At 48.8% G+C, this 21,474-nt stretch overlaps 1 protein-coding gene across 1 annotated transcript in view; it reads left to right on the top strand.

The window, feature by feature from the left end:
• Positions 1 to 21,474, top strand: part of LOC140902846 (T-lymphocyte surface antigen Ly-9-like) — a 71,636-nt gene that overhangs the window by 13,778 nt on the left and 36,384 nt on the right. The window lies entirely within an intron of this gene.

The raw sequence follows: 21,474 nt of genomic DNA, 5'->3' as shown, positions 1-21,474 counted from the left end.
TCCCCTTCCCACACGAGACTAAACACCTTTCCTACTGGCCTAACTCCGTCCACTCAAGGGCGGGGGGCGGGGGCGGGATTTGTAGTGCTTTACGCCAATATAGTTAAAGCCGTATGACATTTGTGTTTAGATGAGTCTTTAGGGTGAACTTTATCCCTATGCAAAGGGCCAGCACGCAGTCTTTGCACCGCCTTCATTAGCCTGTGGAACTCATTGCCACAAGGAGTCATTGAGGCCAAACATTTAGCAGCATTCAAAGCAGGGTTGGACACATACACCAGATAATGAGAACATCCAGAGTTCTAAGGTACTTACCTGGTGCCCATCACTGCAGCAACGGGGCATCTCACAATTTTTAATACAGTCATCCTCGCAGCACCCCTGTGATGTAGGGAAGTGCTGTTTTTTTACTCATGGGGACCGCAGGCACGGAGAGATTGAGGCCAGGCCTACACTGGAAAAGCTTTGCAGTTCTATAGCTATCCTGACAAACCTTCCTAGTGCAGATGCAGTTTATGCGGCAAAAGTTGCTTTTGCTGGTGTGGCATATACTGGCTCCCCAAAGGAAATAAGCCATACCCACAAAAGCGCTTCTTTTCTGGTGCAATTGTGCCTACGCTAGGGCTTTTGCTGGTATTAAAACGTCATTAAAAATCTCACCCCAACCACTTGACTACTCCAGCAAAAGATTCTAGTGCAGACCTGGCCTTCAGCAGCTGGTGCTTGGCCGCTGGCAGATACGGGAGCGTGGGCTAATAGACCCTGGGTCTGACCCAGTCTGGAAACGCCTGCATGCGTCTCTGCACATGAGTGAATTTCACCTGTATTGAGCAGTCTAGCATGGGGAAGAGACTAGCCATGCATTCAGTCTCAAGGGAGCTCCACCTAGTAGTTATTTTAGTTTTAAAGAGAACAGAAACATACAGAGTTAAGAGGCAGGAAGGAAGGTTTTTAAAAAAATGTAACCACTTGATCGTGTGACTCCGATATTCATAATATACTCTTCTGATATGATCTCCTCTCATGACTTCAAGGGGCAGTGAGGGATCCTAGCTTAGATATAACATGCTAGGTATCTCACATACATCTTAGATAAATAGAAAGGCATGGTGCAAGTAATTTACCCTTGTGCTTCACTTTGTGCAGGCACTTATGTTAGTGCAACGTGAGTGCAAATCAGAACAACAGTGTTTCACACCCACTTTGCGTAGGTGCAAATGTCTGCACAAAGTGCCAGGCAATGGCTGATCCTCCTAGAAGCTATACTTTGGGCACCTCATGCGCCCATTGTCCTCTATAGGCCAGACGCCTGGTTGAACTACGTGTCCCATGATGCATGGCTCTCTCCCTTCTTCATGAGGAGAGCTGGTATAGCATAGAGAAAAGGAGGACTTGTGGCACCTTAGAGACTAACCAATTTATTAGAGCATGAGCTTTCGTGAGCTACAGCTCACTTCCTCAGATGCATATCGTGGAAACTGCAGCAGGCTTTATATATACACAGAGAATATGAAACAATACCTATTCCCACCCCACTGTCCTGCTGGTAATAGCTTATCTAAAGTGATTTCCAGCACAAATCCAGGTTTTCTGCCTGCTGCAGTTTCCACGATATGCATCTGAGGAAGTGAGCTGTAGCTCACGAAAGCTCATGCTCTAATAAATTGGTTAGTCTCTAAGGTGCCACAAGTCCTCCTTTTCTTTTTGCGAATACAGACTAACACGGCTGTTACTCTGAAACCTGGTATAGCATAGGAATCCCTGGGCATGGTGCATCATGGGAGATGCAGTCCAGCCAGAGAGTTCAGCCCATAAAGAAGAATGGGAGCATAAATCATCTGGAACTACAACTTCCATGAGGCCATTTTAAATGGACATCTTTCAACTTTTGGCTTAAATATTTTTTTCAATATTGTGACAAAATATTGAAATTTTCTGTCAAAAGCAGATGCTTTTCATGAAAAATTTTTGTTTAGCTGAGAACCTTAATTTTTCTGTCAAAAAACCCTATGGATGGAAAATTTTTGACCTGCCCTGTCCATCAGCCTTTCACGACACCCAGTGGAGTTGAAGGGGGATGTGACTGGTTTCAGGTGGCTGAACTTCCGAAAGCTTGGGAACTGCTATCTTAGAGGAAGCCAGACTTTCATTAGGACCTTATTGGGTGACGAACGTTTAGACTGCAAGAATTGTGATGTATTCTGACAGGTCCTTGCCTGTATCTCTACGAATCTAGATCGCAAGGCTGACATGGTCACATTTGTGTGTCTCCTGCCCTAAAAACCCTTGAAATTGTTTTTCCAATCAGGCCAAAAAGAGCATTCTCAGCTGAAGGAGGAAAAGGAAAGTTGCACAATTTACTCACAAGTCCAGAGGGTGGAGGTGAGTTTGGGCGTTTGCTCTTCGTGTGCGACAGAACTTGGGTGCAGCCCCCCAGCCCCCACCTAGGCGGCCATGGCCTTCCATTGGAAGGTTAAAGTCCCGTCTACAACATGGGTGAATTCTACCCAGGGAAGCGGGCCACAAGGCTCATGTATCATTTACGTCCTGCTTTGCTAGAGTTTGAGTTGTGCATAGGCGTTTCCACACAAAGGGGAGTTGACACCCTTCTGGGACTGATTTTAAACTGCATTAGCGTCCAGCTGTACTCAGAAAACTCACCATGTTCACCTAGTTTAGGGCTGCCAACTCTCCAGGATTGGCCTGGAGTCTCCAGGAATTAAAGATTAATCTTTAATTAAAGATTATGTCAAGCGATGAAATCTCTAGGAATCCATCCAGCCAAAATCGGCAACCCTAACTTAGCTCCTTCCTGCTCCCTGGACCTGCGCCCGAGTCGTGAGTCACTGAGTCCTCTCATTTTACCACCCTGAAGAAGTTTACGTCCCGTCTGCCGAGCAGGGACAGACGCAGCTATGGGGTGTGTGACGGATGCCACTCTGCCTCGCACAGCAGCCCTGGCCCCAGCTGAGTTTTCACAGGGGCAAGTTCAGAGAAGCCTCTATGGGTACGTCTGCACTGCAGCTCTGTGGGACCCGGGCTTGTGGATGCTGTATTTACAAGCCTGCACCTGAGCATCCAGGCTGTATCGTGAACCTGGGCTTCCAATTGCTGGACCTGGATCTCATGGCCTTGCTAACTCATTCATACTGCATGACACAGACCTTCTGACTCGGAGCTGCGCCTTGACCTGTGTCCAGGCTGCAAAATGACAGGGCTTGGACCTGAGTCCCAGCTGGGCTTGGGCTCTGACCGTCTCCTTCACAGGGTCCTGAGTGCTCGCTGACCCGAGTCAGACTGATTTGTGTGTGGATGGAAAGGGGGCTAGGGCTCACACCTGAGTCAATGCCCGGCCATAGCGTGGGGTGTAGACATTCATGCAGCTCTGCCGGACTTGAGAACTAGCCCCATGTTTCTCACCTCTCAGTGACTCCCTGATCTAGTCACTAAGAGGACATTTTGCGTTGGTTTCCTAGCAGCCAGCCCGGCTACATTCCCTGCTGGGCAAGCCATGCTGAGTTCTTCCCTTCTTGCAAATCACCCGAGGTTCTGCAGGCCAAATTCTGCCCTCAGTGACCCCCGTGCAGCCCTGTTGCCTGCCACACCCATGTGATTGCAGGGCTCGAGCGCACTGAGCAAGAGGCACTGAGCGCACCGTTCAGCTGCTGATGCATTTGAAGGAGTCGCCTGGTGCAATGTTGCAAACTTCTCCCCGCCATAACATGGCTGTCATGCATGAGGGCTGGTCAACGAAAACGCTTCCAAGACCCCCCGTAAGGAGAATCTTACCTGCTGCAGCATAAATACTGATAACATCAGAGACAGACCCAAGGACAGACCTGAATGGAGAGCAACTAGCCCCGTCACAGTGTCCTACTGGAAGCGGTTCCTGACCACTAAACCCCCTACCTGTCTAACGCTGAGGTCATTTCCTAGTTCAGTGGGAGTTTACCCAAGTAATGCCCCAAAACATGGCTCTGCTCGCTGGGCGAGTCTCAAAGAGAAGGCAGGGAGCCCTGTGAGCCAGACACTTTTGGCCACTGGGTGTCGATAGAGGCTCGTCATTGAATCCGTACATAGCGTGGACCAAAGGACGCACTATGAGATCAAAAGGAGGACTTGTGGCACCTTAGAGACTAACCAATTTATTTGAGCATAAGCTTTCGTGAGCTACAGCTCACTGCATCGGATGCTGTAGCTCACGAAAGCTCATGCTCAAATAAATGGGTTAGTCTCTAAGGTGCCACACGTCCTCCTTTTCTTTTTGCGAATACAGACTAACCCGGCTGCTCCTCTGAAACCTGTCACTATGAGATCAGAATCAGGTTTTTTTGTTGCAAAAGCTGAGGTGGCTAAAGCGGGCTGTCGGGGACGGTGTGGAGCGGCTGTGCAGTGCCTGGGGATTTCACCTCTGGGTGGCTGGCTTGGCCCCCAGCGGCAGTCACGCTCCAGCGAGATGAGTTTGGTCTCTGGCCAGGCACTGGCAGGCAATGGGCCACGGCTGGGAGCTCTCTGCATGTCCTGCTGGGAGAGACTGGGGCGGGAGCAGCAAGGAGCACCCTCAAATCAACCCCTCTTTGAGCATGCAGCCCCACTGCACATCTGGCCAGTTCTGCTGGCTGGTGATGGTGTAGAGAGGCATGCTGGCCTACTTGCTGGCCTGGGGGAATCTAGCCTGTAATTCAGAAGCGGCCAGTGTAACGTCAGCTTCGTCAGAGAGAATTTCTCCCAAGACCCTCACAGTCACAGGTGGTTTCCTGGCCCACCTTTGAGCACGGTCTCCAGGAGGCTGAGTGCCGCAGTTAGCATATGCCGCTCTCCCTATCTGGGCAGGAAGTGGTGGGTTCCTTCCGCTGAAGACGTTGGGCTCACAGGTTTCTCTCTTTGCACAGCAGCCGAAAAGCCCTCGCCCCCCTCCCGCGGAGGAGAGCTCTGAGTGCACCACCATCTACGTCTCCGCCACCGGGCTACCTCCAGACACTACTCAGGTGAGAGGGAGTTCGTGTGCCTTTAATTGCCAGCCCTGCAGCTAAAGCATCCCCTTGGAGGAAACGGCTGTCATCAGCGATCCCCTCCTGCAAGGAGCTCCTCACTCCTATTGCGTCCAGCCCTTCGCTCTAGGAGCAGACGGTGGGTCACCGCAAAAAAATTGGGCCAACCCAGGCTGAGCAGAAAAGAGGTTGGGCCCAATCCTCCACCGGGTTCAGTGGAGTTACTCCTGATTTACATCTGCCGAGGGGCCGGCGCTGGAGGTGCAGATGAGCGTGTCTGGGGATGTTTGCCCAGCTCATTCACTGGCACTAGAAACGTCTGGCCTGGGAACGCAGGCAAAGCACCGGGAAGCTTTTTCGGCAGCCGAGCTGGCCGTTTGCACAACAGCCCCGCAGCATGAGGTGCCAGCGGGTTTTCATCCCTGAACGTTCAGCCCCACAGCACAAATCTCTGACCCTGAGCTCCGGGATTAGATCGTAACGTAGGACCAGCAGGGACCTCCTGGGTCCCAGAGGCCTGTCCCTGCTCTCTCAGCCACCCCCCTCGCAGAATCCCATTCATAAACTTGATCAAATTCCATCCTCAGACCAACTGGGTTGCTTGCCCATCCCCCTTCCCCTCTCCCCACTACTGAGAGGCAGCCCCAGAACCTCCCTCCTCTGATGGTTAGAAATCTTCTCATCTCCAGCCTCAGTTTACTCCTGGCCGGTTTATCCCCATTTGTTCTGGTGCCAATATTGTCCATTAGTTTCAATGGCTCTTCTCCCTCCCTGGTGTTTCCCCCGCTGTATGCACAGAGAGCCATGAGATTCCCCTCTCAGCCTGCCTTTGGCTAGGCTAAACAAGCTGAGCTCTTTTGGCCCTCTCTGGAAAGATCAGCCCTCCATTCCCTGCTCACCCTGGCAGCTCTTCTCTGCCCCTGCTCCAGTTTGAATTAGATGGCAGCAGTAGTAGGCTGTTATCTTCCAGTGGCCTACCACACACATACGCACACACACTCTGCCAGCGTATTACACGTCTCCTTCTTCCTGCAGGGCTGGGAGCAGGACAGGCAATTCTTGAACTCAGCTCCCCAGCTGATGGGCCAGAGGGTGCTTTGCTTCCCGCTCCCTTTAATGCTGGAAGTGGCAGCAGAGGCCATGGGGCTGCAGGGGGTTTTGTCGGCTCATCAATCCATGAGCATTACTTGGTTTGCGCACTCACTGTCTGTTCTTGCCCTATTTTCTTTCCCAGCCCCAAGATCCAGGGCTGATGACCATTTATGCCAGTGTGATGCCCATAACAAGCTGAGACCCTCCCTGGGGAATGTGCAAAATTGTAGCTGCTCTGGAGACACCGACGGACTTTTACCCTGCACGCAGCAGAAACCCATCTCTCCAGCTGGCTGAACTTTTACCCACGTCCACGTGAAACCCCCTTGGCTCCACAGAAATGGGATAGAACTCCACCGTGCAATAGCGTTTGGCATAACATGCCTCATCTCATCCCAACCGAGTCCCAAGGCTGTAAACGAGAGTCACAGAGTTTGTAACAGCAGAGCAGAGGGGAAGAATCTAAGTGAAGCGAGACATCCATGAGGGACTTTGCTATTGACTTTACTTGAGAGGCTCCCAAAGACAACGATGATGGGTGGCCGTATAAAACCCTAGGTTGGACAGATAGAGAGACAAGCACAGGAAAAAGAGGGAGGATTGCAGGAGAGACTGGCTAGGTGAGGAGACAAGGAGAGATACAGAAAGGCTGCTCCAGGTGACTGGAGTTGCAAAGGAGAAGGTTCTCTCACCACCGGCAGCCGGATGGTGCAATGGCTCCGAAAGGAGGCTGATGCTGGAGGACTAGAGGGGAGCAGAGACAGTGAATCTGTCTATTGCAAGTTCCATGGAGGGTTTCAAAAATAAAGCGAACTGGATCCCAAGGGGCTGATTTTCAGCTGGTGTAAATCAACTTAGCTCCCTGGTCTGCAATGGAGCAACAGATTTACATCCTCAGTGAATTTGGCCCAGGTGAATGCTGTCCCTATGCATTATCATCCCACTGCTGATAGGATAGAAAGGTTAGACCTGGCTCTCAATCCCAGAGCAGGAGCAGGCTCCATGGGGATTCTGCTGTGGGCTCAGGGAGGGTTAATCCTGATTCAATCAGCTTCACACTGAGGATCAATTTTCCCCTGTCTGCTTCTGCATAGTGACAAGGAGGGTGAAATTCACCCCGCACAGAGGTCCAACATGAGGCCTGCACTCCAGTTTGATCTTAAATCCCCCCTGCTCAATTCCACAAACAAGCCCCCACTTGTAATACTGGCTCTGTCGGCAGTGGGGCTTGAACCCTGGATCTTAAAGCATGAGTCTCCCAGCCATGTTGCAAGCTCACCAACCTTGCTATGTGGGCCAGTCATCCCTACATGGGGACAGAGTGGCTTGCACATAGGGCTGATTGGAGAAACATCCACCAAACCGTCTTCCATAGGAACGTGCAGTTCTACGCCGTGCAAAGTCAGGTCAATTTTTTGCTGGAATTTCATTTCAGAAGAAAACCGGGGGTGGAAATTCCAATACTGTTGCGACGTCCCATTCTGACAGTTTTTGGAACACAGCGTTTCAGTTCTTCGTTGGGATAGGACTTTTTGTTCTGAATTATTTTAAAATTTTGCATCAGATATTACAATGCCTCTCACATATTTGCGTTCTACTACGGCGTTTGTAGAAAAGCTGAACTCAGCATGAAATGGCATCAAAGCGAAATGTTCCGAGTGCCCCCAAGCAATTGCGATTCGTCATTTCGATTCAGAATGAAGCCATATTTTGAAATCTCTAGTTATACATAGCCCTTGGGCCGGCCCTCTGCGCAGGGGTGAATTTCACCATCAGAGACTAGACCACCCCCCTTCAAGCCCAGAAAATGTCACAACCCTGGGCAGACTCATTCCTGATGTACTTACCCCTCTGACCTGTGAGAAGGGGTAGGGATAGTCTGATAAATGACACAGACTGTTTTTAAAAGGTTCTCATGTTGCATTAACTTGGGAGGCAACATGGTCTAGAAGTCCGAGTGAAGTGACTAAGCATCTGGACTCCTGAAGTCCAGTCTTAGCTCTGCTACTGACTCTCTATGCGACCTTGGGTGAGTCCCTTTGCCTCCCTGGGGGGCTCAGTTCCCCCCAAGCTGTAAAATGGGGATCATGATACTGACATACAGCATGGCTGGAGAACAGCATTTGTAAATTGCTTTGGAAACCTAAGAGAACAACTTAATGTTATTTGTGCAGCGTGAGCTGACTGTGTGCGCCAGCTATAGGAAAGGAGAAAAAAAAAATAATGCCCTGACAATAAAATCCTTGTAGCGAGGCAGTTACCTGATCCTAGAGAAAAATCTAAGCTGACTGGGGAAGCAGCCACAGCTGGGGCCACGCCCCTATCAGGCCACAGCTGTTATAAGGGCTCAGGGAGGAGCTAAGTCAGTCTCTGTCTAGCTGTGGAGAGAGAAGGACCCAGCTGCTGGGGAGAAAAGAGGCCAGGCCAGAGGAGCTGGGGCGCTCCAGCCTGCTAAAACCCCAGGCTGCAGGCCTTGTTGAAGGCCTACAGAGGTCCTGGGGCTGCAGAGATACAGCCTGGGAATAGGCAAAGGCAGCAGGTCCTAGCCCCCTTGCCAATGATGAGTGGCCATGACAGACTGCAGTTTGCCCCAGTGAGTGGGGGCTAGATGACGGGCAGTAGCCAATGAGGCAAGGTGGGTGAGAGGGTTGAGGGTTCCCCTGGTAGGGGAGACCCAGAGCATGGTGGGGTCCTGTTGGGGCCCCAAGGTAAAGGGCACTGGGGTCTGGGAGGGACCCAGGGGCAGGCGAGACACCGGCCAGTTGGAGGTGCTCTGTAGGCTGGAGAGCTAATTCCCAAGACGACCAGCAGGAGGCGCTGTGCCGGTGAGTCTCACTTCGCTACAATCGTCCAAAGAAATTTGTTGAGGTTTTAATTGCTGGGCGCCACGTGAGCGCACTGAAAACCCAGCCTCCCCGCTCCAGCTACGTTCTTTCGCATCCTCCTTTCCACCTTGGCCTTCTTCCCTCTGCAGGTTCTTGTTCTCTCAAGAATCCCTTTCCTCCAGGGAGGCAGGGGCACCTGCAGGCCAGAATGCTGAAGCTAGACCGGCGCTCGGTTTTGTTCTTAGTTCCGACCTGTGGCCAGCTCTTCGGCTGTGGGGCTGCTCCCTGCTGCTCGGGAGGTGCCAAGAGGTGGTGCCCTTTGTGTTTGTGCAATCCCGGGGCTGCCGGGGGAGCGAGGAGGTGGGTGTAAGTGTGAGCCTCGTGCTAACGAGACCCTGCGACGGACTCGCCCCCCCCCGCTGTTGGGCTAGAATAGCACGTCGGCCCCAGGTTCTCCACCACGCCGTGTCGTGCTTGCACGGCACCGTTCTGCACCCGCCAGTGGGCAGGATCGTGTCCTTAGCATCCGGGCTTCTCGGGGAGCGTTGAGTCATAGGTGCTCTTTGCACACAGTTCACACCTCTCCTCCACCTCCTCTGTGTGGGGAGCGAGGTGTCCTTGCTCTTGCAGCCTGAGATAGCCTTGGCTGGTAACCTCAGACACCTTAGACTCTGCTTCTAATGGGCCCGGGGGTTTCCCAGGCCAGGGAGGTGTCCCTTGAACTAGAAAGGGTGGAATCTTTCCTCCCCATTTCTCCTGCTAGCCACTTGCCTCTGGGGAAAAACACACCTGGGATTAGCTCAGCATGCAGAGATGGCCTGGGATTAGGGAGGTGGATTATTGGGTCAAAGAGAGACGGGGCTGCCCCTGATTCTCATTCACACTGAGGCCAGGACACGGGGTCTGCAGCTCACGACATGGGCACAGGAACATGGAACCTGCCAGAGCAGATCAGGCCTGTATCGAGCCCCGTATCCCACCCCCAACAGTGGCCCAGCAGCAGCTGCTTCCCAGGAAGGTATCAGAAGCACGGACTGGGCTGAAGTGGGATAATCTGCACTCCCAATTCTTAGTGGTGAGAGGCAGGTTTTTCTTGGTATTTATCCTCGTTGGGAGTGTGGGGGTGGGGGGTCACAGACATGGATGCCCCATGTACCTATCCATGTTGGTTCCACAGCTTCACGGGAAAATGAGTCACCCGCAGGAGACCAGCGGGGATGTCGGTCAGCGCACGAGAGTTATTCCTACCTTGGCAGAGAGTAAAGCGCCTTCAGGAGTTAATGGATTCACCCCTTAGATACACCAGCTTCTCCTAGCATAACCCAGGCCCCCAGCTAGGGCAAAGCCACGCAGATGCGATCGGCCATAGTGAACGGACAGGGCCGGGCTGCGATGCCTACAGAGGGGATTCTGTATTGACGCTGCTGGACGCAGACAGACCCCAGGGCTCTCTCTGGCTCCCAGCCTGTGCTGCCTTTTGTCACCTCATGGGGTCTCCTTAAATCCTAGCCCGGGCTAAGGGAGAAGGAATGGATTGTTGCAATTCCACGGGGAACACAAACTCTGCTGTGCTGTGGGGCCCCTGGCTGGGCAGTGCTGGGCAGGGAGGGCAAGTGTCTGTCTGGCACATTTAACATATCCCCTGCGGAGCAGAACTCCATGGGGGGAGGGCAGTGGGTCAAACACCACCCGTCCTCCCACCAGGGTGGACTCACCAATGCAGGTGTATCGCGCCTTGTCTCTGCAGAGCGCCATGCAGATGGAAAGCGTTAACAGGCTATAAAGGTAAAGCAGGATTGCAAGAAAGGATCTGCCCCTTTAGTTACTCCTGTTTCTGCTGGAGGAACCCACGACCCTCAGCTGCAGACGGTCCATCCGTCTGTAATGGATATAATGAATATAAAAGGAGAGGCTGCTGGACACAGATAGACCTTGTGATTTGCTCCCAGATTCCTAGCCAAGGAGAGCATGTGCCTGCTTGACTGAGTCAATGGATGCCCTGGGTAGGCTCCACTGGTGGGACTCCTGGAGCCCCAGCCCCAGTGTAAAGCGCTGCATTGCTGGTGGGATGAACTTCCAGCAGTTCAAATGCTGTCGGCCTTCCCCCAGGGAGCAGCTGCCCTGGCTGGGGCTGAGATTCCAGTGATGAACCAGAGAAACTCTCCAGCGGGCAGGAGCAGACCCAGAAGCAGGTGGGGCAGATGCTGCAGCAGGGACAGACGGACGCTGACCACACATCAGGCATTCTCTTCCCTGGGCTGATGGGGCTGATTCCTCCAAGCCATTCCCCCTCCATCCAGTCATCTCTGCCTCATTTCACCTGCCTTTCAAACACCCTTCCTTGTCTCTCCTCCCCTTACCTTTCTTTCCTTTTGGCTAATCCCTTCCCACTTTAACCTTAGTCAGAGAATTTTTAAAAAAATACATCCCCACCAAAAAAAACCCCCCACAAACCCCCCCCCCCAACCGTGGCACTAACAAGCTGTTTGCGAACCGTCATTTGCACGTGTTATGTCCCTTTTATATCCTAGACCAGCTGGTGCTGACTCAAAGGTTCTGTTTTTTTGGAGGGAGTCTTTGGTTGCCTCTTTAGATTAATAGTTTTTAATGCCAGAAGGGCTTGTTCTGACCTCTTGCACAGCACAGGCCAGAGACAGGGGCAGCGAGTTATTTGGGCCCATGGTGCCTGGGCTCCAGCAATATTCAGGGCCTGGGGGCCCGGCTCCACCAGTGTATGGGGCCGGGTCTCCCGCTGCACTCAGCTCTGCTGGCTCCTGGCATCAAATGCTGCTGCAGGGTCCTAGTGCCAGGGCAGGCTGACCCTGACCCTGCTCTTCCGCCTTGGACCCTTCTCTTTTCCAGCAGGACCCTCCACCAGCACATGGCGCCCCCCCCCCCTCCGCCCACAGTCACTGCTCCTGCCCCATGCTGGGCAAGGGGTAGCCCCATCCCTCGCCCCAGTGAGGCTACAATGAGGGGCAGCAGCAGGGGAGCAGGCCACGTGTGATGGCAGCTCCCGGTCCCACGCGGCACCCGCCGCAGGGGAGGCGAGGGGGCTTCCTGGATCTGAGAGGGGCCCTAGGAGCGTGTCCAGTGACAGTGGTGTGAGGTGAGTGTGCCGCTGTTGGGGGCGGGGGGAGGGAGGATGGCTGTGGGGAGTCCTCCTCTCTGGCCCCAGCCCCAAGGCAGCCTGCCTGCACCCCAACTCCTCATCCCCATGGAGGAGGTCTGGATTCAGGTCTGCACCAGGGATGGGTAACGCCCCATGATTTCCTCTTGTATCTAATGGCTACTGCCCTTACCTCTGCTGGAGGCTGTCTGAAGATTCAGGCTGGCATCATCACTATGTCAGTTATACTCAGATCATGTTTTTCTTCACAACCACAAATGCTTTTTTTGTAATGAAAGTAAAGATTCTGACTCCATCACATGCGTCTGAGAAGTGGGGGCCCTAGGCAAGTGCCTATTGTGTCTGTCTTAATCCAAGTTTCCCTTGTAACTTTAAAAATAAAAAAACACCCAATAGTCTGTGATAAAGCCCCAGCTCCTGGAGACAGATTATAATGCAAGAATTTCAGCTTTCATTTAAAAAAGAAATTAAGTTTCTAGCCCTCCTGGTTGCTGAGAAATGTCGGAAAACTGATCTTGAAAGACTAAATAAACCAGAAGGCAAATAAAAAGCCCCAGATGAGGTGTAAATACTGGGATATCCCCCTGCTTCTTTAAGGGGGAAAGGGCCCCCTGTATCTGCCTATGGGTGTGTGGGAAGGCAGAACGAAGGAGCCCATGCTCTATTTCTAGGGTGGGGCAACAGGGTAACGTGACGGGACTTTTACAAGAAATTGCAGAGGAAGTAAGACGGTTATCATAGTTGAACACCATACCTAAAAACTGAACTCAAACTGGAGAAAATGAGATTACCTTGGTTTTGGGGGTTTGCAGTCCTCGTTTGCCGTGAAGCTGGTAAGTTCTGCTTTTAAGTGATGTTTAATTATATTTATTTGACATATATGTTTGGACAAATGTAGGACTGGTAAAACGTATTGGACTGAAGGCTCTCAGCATGACGGTCCCTGCCACGCAGCAAGGACAGCACTGGGAGTTGCAAGTTTCATTCACCCTGCCCTGCTAATGGACATGATCCTGTTTCCCTTGAAGGCAGCCCATTGTCTTCGATAGTGCAGGATTGAGGCTTGTGTCTCCATTTACTACACTGGTATTCAGTGGATCCAGCCCAAAGTCTACATATACCTATTTTATGTACTGGTTTCAGAGTAACAGCCGTGTTAATCTGTATTTGCAAAAAGAAAAGGAGGACTTGTGGCACCTTAGAGACTAACCAATTTATTTGAGCCTAAGCTTTCGTGAGCTACAGCTCACTTCATCGGATGCATACTGTGGAAAGTATCCAAGATCTTTTTATACACACAAAGCATGAAAAAATGGGTATTTACCACCACAAAAGGATTTCTCTCCCCCCACCCCATCGATCATTCTCCAAGCATGGGGGGCTACAGCCGGCAGCATGGACTTCCTGTCCATCACCTTGAGCAGTTTATGCCACGTGTAGGGCAATAATTGGAGCCACAAAGTCCTGGCAAGGATTGGGCCACCAGTCACATGTGATCCATAATTTATGGAACCAACAAAATCAGCCATTCTATCCATAACATGTTTTAGTTCTGGAAACTTGGAAACTGCAAAAATAAATATTGAAAATTGGTTCTAGGTCTGTCGCCCTCCTAACAAAAATGCTGGAAGTGAGTACTAATCTTTTAAGTATCTTAATATGGAGGTTACTGTTTTTGATTGTGAATTTCTAAAGGAGAAGAAAATTGGGTCCCTTGAGTCCTATGTGTTAACTCTGAAAATTAAGAGGCTGCTGTTTGTTTCAAACTATTAATATAAATGCTGTCATTACTCAGGAGCGGATTCTCTAAATGCAGTTTCCCATATCATGGTTTGTTAAGTTTAATTCTCCAGTGGCTCAGCGATGTAACTAGCCGTTTAAATTGTTCCAAACTAATGCATGCCTGAGCACCCTAGCTGCTACTCCTACCTGGCTAGTGTGTCTCCCACTTTTGTGCTTGGGCCAGTCACTTCCAGACCCTTCGGCAGAACGAAGCCCCGGCCTGTACCACCTTGGCCCACAGCAAACTCTGCTGCTGATGGGCCCGTAGTCCTGGGATGGTCCAGTGGAAGATGGAATATCCTAAGGCCGAGGCTGAAGGAAGTCTTTAGAATGCAGCATACAAAACAGCAATTATCACCCTAAGAGAATATTCTATCCCAAGGATGCAGAATCCTCCAGCCAAGTTTAAGCCACTCCAGGGGTGTTGTGGGGGGGCATTAATGGGGTGTGGTGCTGAACAGCGGAGTTCCTGTCTGACTCCTTGGCTCCCCATTGTGCACCTGTCCCAGTCCTGCTTCAGAATCCAGTACTTTGCCTCAATGAGCAGCCCCACTCCCTGATTCCATGTCCCCACCTATCTCTATCTTATGCTCCTTACCCCGATCCACCATTTTCTCTTGCATTTACATGTTAATTCACATGAACTGGGGATTGGAGGAAACTTTTCACTTGGGAGCTGGGGTAGGGGGAGTGCTGGTGGCATGGAATTAGGGAGTTGGCTTCCCGGGAGCTAGAGAGCAAGAGACAGGGTATCAACAGAAAGGTCCACTAGTTCTCCCCAGATCGACCCCCAGACCTGCCCACTGTCTTAATCCATGGACCTCAGGATGCGAATTCCAGTCATTCTGAGCTGTGTGTATTAGACAGGGGTTTCCCCTGACAAACCACAGGGGATTTGTCAGAAGGAGCAGCTGTTTCCACAGGAACTTTAATACCCATATCTTGTAAGTTTGCCTTTGTTTCCCCCCACTCTCCATGGCCACTGTTATTCAAAGAGGTTACGGCAGTGTACTTGAACTAGTATCTTCCCTAAATGCTAATGGCTGCATTGACAAGAAATGCACTTACACAGCCTTAAATGAATCAAGATGATGTGTGTGTGAATTATATTGGAGCTGAGATCTGCCATTTCTGCAGAGGAGGAAAAAAACAGAAAATATAATGGGTTGTAAGAAAGGCCACGCTGGGTCAAGCCAATGGTCATAGAATCATAGACTATCAGTGTTGGAAGGGACCTCAGAAGGTATCTAGTCCAACCCCCTGCTCAAAGCAGGACCAATCCCCAACTAAATCATCCCAGCCAGGGCTTTGTCAAGCCCGACCTTAAAAACTTCTAAGGAAGGAGATTCCACCACCTCCCTAGGTAACGCATTCCAGTGTTTCACCACCCTCCTAGTGAAAATGTTTTTCCTAATATCCAACCTAAACCTCCCCCATTGCAACTTGAGACCATTATTCCTCGTTCTGTCATCCACTACCACTGAGAACAGTCTAGATCCATCCTCTTTGGAACCCCCTTTCAGGTAGTGGAAAGCAGCTATCAAATCCCTCCTCATTCTTCTCTTCCGCAGACTAAACAATCCCAGTTCCCTCAGCCTCTCCTCATAAGTCATTTTTGTTGCCCTCCACTGGACTCTCTCTAATTTTTCCACATCCTTCTTGTAGTGTGGGGCCCAAAACTGGACATAGTACTCCAGATGAGGCCTCACCAATGTCCAATAGAGGGGAAAGATCACGTCCCTTGATCTGCTGGCAATGCCCCTACTAATACATCCCAAAATGCCATTGACCTTCTTGGCAATAAGGGCACACTGTTGACTCATATCCAGCTTCTCGTCCACTGTAACCCCTAGGTCCTTTTCTGCAGAACTGCTGCCTAGCCATTCGGTCCCTAGTCTGTAGCGGTGCATGAGATTCTTCCGTCCTAAGTGCAGGACCTCTGCACTTGTCCTTGTTGAACCTCATCAGATTTCTTTTGGCCCAATCCTCTAATTTGTCTAGGTCCCTCTGTATCTTATCCTTACCCTCCAGCATATCTACCTCTTCTCCCAGTTTAGTGTCATCTGCAAACTTGCTGAGGGTGCAATCCACACCATCCTCCAGATCATTAATGAAGATATTGAATAAAACTGGCCCCGGGACCGACCTTTGGGGCACTCCACTTGATACCAGCTGCCAACTAGACATGTGTTGGATCATATTAAAGAAGTTCTGTATTAAAATCACAAATGAGTTTGATTCCCCATAGTTTAAATTCCAGAGTATTACTAATTCAGAGGTCTCTTGGTTTTTGGTACTGTTTCTCTCCCTCTATGTGTGAAACTTGCAAGCTGCTAATTGCGTTAGTACATTCTAAGATAGTGTCTGTTCTCAAGGCAATTCTTTGTAACAACAACTACTCACACAGAGAGAGACTCAAAGCAACACTCTGTAACAACAGAAACAGCACCCAGAGACTCCCCGCCCTTTTGTTGTATTCATCTCGCTTTGTTAACAATTCTGATTAAAATAGAGATAGAGGATGTATGTGGATGGATGCTTGGTGTGGATAATAACTGAATGACCAGGGAGGTGCCAGCCTAAGAATGCAGTGTCCATCGGCCGAAGAAGGTGTCAAGTGGAAATAACCAGAGGACCCTCCGGAGGGCAGACTGGAATCCACCCAACAACCTCAAGGACGGGAGAACCAAAGACCAAGATAACGTCTGGCAGCACGGAGCCGTCAGGAACGTGCCATCCGCTGATGATGAAGCCATTCCCATAGACTGGCCTAGGATGAAATTCCTATAAAAATGGACTCTAGAAAGTGAGAACTTTGGGGTCTGATTCTGCAAACCAACTTCCAGGAGCATCAGATGAGCATCTAACAAGGCCCTGCTCCCGCCTCATGTCCAGGCCACCTGGCCAGTGGCTTGGCATGAGCAACTCTAAGGCTGGTAACTATGAGAACAACCTCGCAGAACCTGTGTGTGTGTGTGTGTGTGAATGTGTGAATAAATATGAGATTGAATGGAATGTTATAGCTATAACTAACTGCTTACTAGGATTCTTTCTGTATTCACAATAAATGTGGTATTTTGCCTTTTCCCCTTTAATAAGATCCTGCTGGTTTTTAATTTATTGGTATAACACATGGAGCCATTGATTACTACCCGTTGAGCCCAACAATCTAGCCAGCTTGCTATCCACCGTATAGTCCATTCATCCAGCCCATACTTCTTTAACTTACTGGCAAGAATACTGTGGGAGACCGTGTCAAAAGCTTTGCTAAAGTCAAGGATCAACACGTCCACTGCTTTCCCCTCATCCACGGAGCCAGTTATCTCGTCATAGAAGGCAATTAGATTAGTCAGGCATGACTTGCCCTTGATGAATCCATGCTGACTGTTCCTGATCACTTTCCTCTCCTCTAAGTGCTTCAGAATTGATTCCTTGAGGACCTGTTCCATGATTTTTCCAGGGATTTTTCCATTTGGCCCAATATCCTGTTTCAGACAGTGGCCAGTACCACAGCTTCAGAGGGAATGTACAAAACAGGGCAATTTTGGAGAGATTCACTGTTTTCTTCCCCTCCCAGCTTCTGACAGTCAGAGGTTTAAGGTTGCCCTGAACATGGGGTTCTGTCCCTGACCCTCTTGGCTAATAAGTAGTGATGGGGTTCTTTTTTGAACCCTGTTATACTTTTTGGCCTTCATAGCATCCCATGGCAATGAGTTCCACAGATTAATTGTGTGTTGTGTGAAAATGTATGTCCACTTGTTTGTATTAAACCTGCTGCCTATCAATTTTGTCAGGTAAAACCCGTAGTTTTTCCCTTCTCTGAAGCTTTTCTCATTCCACTATATCCTTTTTTGAGATGGGACAACCACAACTGGACACAGTATTCAAGGTGTGCAGTAACATGAATTTATAGAGTGGCATAATGATATTTTCTGTCTTATTTTCTATCCCTTTCCTAATAGTTCCTAACATTCTGTTAGCCTTTTTGACTGCTGCAGCGCATTGAGCTGAGGTTTTCAGAGCACTGTCCACGATGACTCCAAGATCTTTCTTGAGTGGTAACAACTAATTTAGACCCCATCATTATGTATGTGTAGTTGGGAATTTTTTTACCAATGTGCATTTCTTTGCACTTATCAACACTGAATCGCATCTGTCATTTTCTTGTCCAGACACCCAGTTTGAGATCCCTTTGTAGCTCTTCACAGTCAGCTTTGGACTTAACTATCTTAAATAATTTTGTATCGTCTGCAAACTTTGCCACCTCACTGTTCACCCCCTTTTCCAGATCATTTATGAATATGTTGAACTCCACTGGGCCCAGTACAGAGCCCTGGGGGACCCTGCTGTTTATCTGGCTTCATTGTAAAAACTGACCATTTATTCCGACCCTTTGTTTCCTATCTTTTAAACAGTTACTGATCCATGAGAGGATATCCCTTGATGATCTAGCTTCCTTAAGATCCTTTTGTAAGGGACCTTGTCAAAGGGTGGGATGTTAGATGGGGTGGGATCTGAGTTACTACAGAAAATTCTTTCCTGGGTATCTGGCTGATGAATCTTGCCCATCTGCTCAGGGTTTTCCTCCAGGGCAGATTGGAAGAGGCTCTGGAGGTTTTTCGCCTTACTCTGTAGCATGGGGCACGGATCTGAGGACTTCAATAGCTCAGACAACCCATAGGTGAGAGGTTTTTCGCAGGAGTGGGTGGGTGAGATTCTGTGGCCTGCATTGTGCAGGGGGTCAGACGAGATGATCATAATGGTCCCTTCTGACCTTTAATATTTATGAAAAAAAAGGCTTTTTGAAAATCCAAGTACACTATATTGACTGGATCACCCTTATCCACGTTTGTTGACTCCCTCAAAGAATTCTAGTAGATTGGTGAGGTATGTCTTCCCTTTACAAAAGCCACATTGACTCTTCCCCAACAAATTGTGTTTATCTCTGTGTCTGATAATTCTGTTCTTTACTATATTTTCTACCAGTTTTCCTGGTACTGAAGTTAGGCTCACCCACCTGTAATTGCCAGGATTGCCTCTGGAGCCCTTTTTAAAAATTGGTGTCACATTAGATATCTGCCAATCATCTGGTATAGCAGCTTGTTTCAGCGATAGGTTACATATCACAGTAGTAGTTCTGCGAATTCATATTTGGGTTCCTTCAGACCTCTTGGGGGAATATCATCTGGTCCTGGTGACCTGCTGTTTTATTTAGCAGTTTGTTCTAAAACCTCTTCTATTCACACACCAGTGTGCGACAGTACTTCAGATTTGTTGCCAAGAAAGAATAGCTCTGATGTGGGTACTTCACCAATACCTTCTCCAGTGAAGATCGATGCAAAGAATTAATTTAGCTTCTCTGCAATGGTCTTGTCTTCTTTCAGTGCTCCTTTTGCACTTTGGCCATCCAGTGGCCCCATTAACTGTTTGGCAGGCTTCCTACTTCTGATGTACTTTAAAAAGTTCCTGCTGTTTAGTTTTTGCATCTTTAGCAAGTTGCTTCTCAAATTCTTTCTTGACCTGCCTTATTGTACTTTTACACTTATCCTGCCAGAGTTTACGCTCCTTCCTATTATAGAACCATTGAAGTCTAGGACTGGAAGGAACCTCGAGAGGTCATCTAGTCCAGTTCCCTGCACTCAAGACAGGACTAAGTATTATTTTCTAGACCATCCCTGACAGGTGCTTGTCTAACCTGCTCTTTAAAATCTCCAATGACGGAGATTCCACAATCTCCCTAGGCAATTTATTCCAGTGCTTCACCACCCTGACAGGTAGAACTTTTTCCTAATGTCCAACCTAAACCGCCCTTGCTGCAATTTAAGCCCATTGCTTCTTGTCCTATCCTCAGAGGTTAATGAGACCAATTTTTCTCCCTCCTCCTTGTAACAACCTTTTACGTACTTGAAAACTGTTATCATGTCCCCCCTCAGTCTTCTCTTCTCCAGATTAAACAATTTTTTCAATCTTTCCTCAGAGGTCACATTTTCTAGACCTTTAATCATTTTTGTTGCTCTTCTCTGGACTTTCTCCAATTTGTCAACATCTTTCCTGAAATGTGGCACCCAGACCTGGTCACAATACTCCAGTTAAGACCTAATCAGCGTGGAGAAGAGCGGAAAAATTACTTCTGGTGTCTTGCTTACAACACTCTAGCTAATATATGAATGATGTTTGCTTTTTTTTTTTTTTTTCCAACAGCATTACACTGTTGACTCATATTTAGCTTGTGATCCACTATGAGCCTCAGATCCCTTTTCGCAAAACTCCTTCCGAGGCCGTCATTTCCCATTTTGTACGTGTGCAATTGAGTGTTCCTTCCTAAGTGGAGTACTTTGCATTTGTCCTTATTGAATTTCATCTTATTTACTTCAGACCATTTCTCCAGATCATTTTGAATTTTAATCCTATCCTCCAAAGCACTTGCAACCCCTTCCAGCTTGGTATCATCCGCAAACTTTATAAGCGTACTCTCTGCCATTATCTGAATCATTGATTAATTTGTTGAACAGAATGAGATCCAGGACCGATCCCCTGTGGCACCCCATTTTATATGTCCTTCCAGCTTGAGTGTGAACCACTGATAACTACTCTGGGAATGGTTTTCCAACCAGTTTTGCACCCGCCTTATAGTAGTTCCATCCAGGTTGCATTTTCCTAGTTTATCAGGTCATGCGAGACAGTATCAAAAGCCTTACTAAAGTCAAGATATACCACATCTACTGCTTCCCCTTCATCCACAAGGCTTGTTACCCTGTCAAAGAAAGCCATCAGGTTGGTTTGACACAATTTGTTCTTGACAAATCCATGTTGACTTTACTTATCACCTTATTATCGTCTAGGTGTTTGCGAATTGATAGCTTGATTATTTTCTCCATTATCTTTCCAGCTACAGACGTTAAGCTGGCTGGTCTGTAATTGCCCTTATTTCCCTTTTTATAGATTGTCACTATATTTGCCCTTTTACAGTCCTCTGGAATCTCCCCCGTCTTCCATGACTTTTCAAAGATGATCACTAATGGCTCAGAGACCTCCTCAGTCAGTTCCCTGAGTATTTTAGGAAGTATTTCATCAGGCCCTGGTGATTTGAAGACATCTGACTTGTCTAAGTAACTTTTAACTTGTTTGTTCCCTATTTTAGCCTCAGATCCTACCTCATTTTCATTGGTGTTCACTATGTTAGATGGCCAGTTGCTACTATTATCCTCACTAGTTTTTGCTTCCAAATTTTAAAGGTTGCCTTTTTGCCCCTAACAGCAAAAATGCTAGTCAGGATCCTGGACTGGTCATGTCACTCTGTTACGTGGTCTGTTCTCTTTTTCTAAAATAGAAGTGATAGCAATATAGAAACCCAGGGGGAATTAATGAAGGAATTATTTATGCTTGGACAGGGGACAAGGCTTATAACTTGTTATTCTGGGCAGCAGTTATGAGTCTATATTGTGAATTGCAGAGACATTTTGATACTTGGATGACTACATTTTGAAATAACTCTAGACTCTTTTTTGTACAACACACGATAAGCCTGTGGGCCCCATTGCCACATGATATCACTGAGGCAAAGAGTTTAGCTGCGGTCAGAAAAGATTGGATATTTATATGGATAACAAGAACCTCTGGAGTTAGAGTAGCAAAGAATAACTAATAGAGTCAG

The sequence above is a fragment of the Lepidochelys kempii genome, chromosome 24 (assembly GCF_965140265.1).
Source record: "Lepidochelys kempii isolate rLepKem1 chromosome 24, rLepKem1.hap2, whole genome shotgun sequence".
In the NCBI taxonomy this organism is placed as follows: Eukaryota; Metazoa; Chordata; order Testudines; family Cheloniidae; genus Lepidochelys; species Lepidochelys kempii.
The sequence above is the reverse complement of the archived record's forward strand: the minus strand, read 5'-3'. Positions and strand labels throughout refer to the sequence as shown.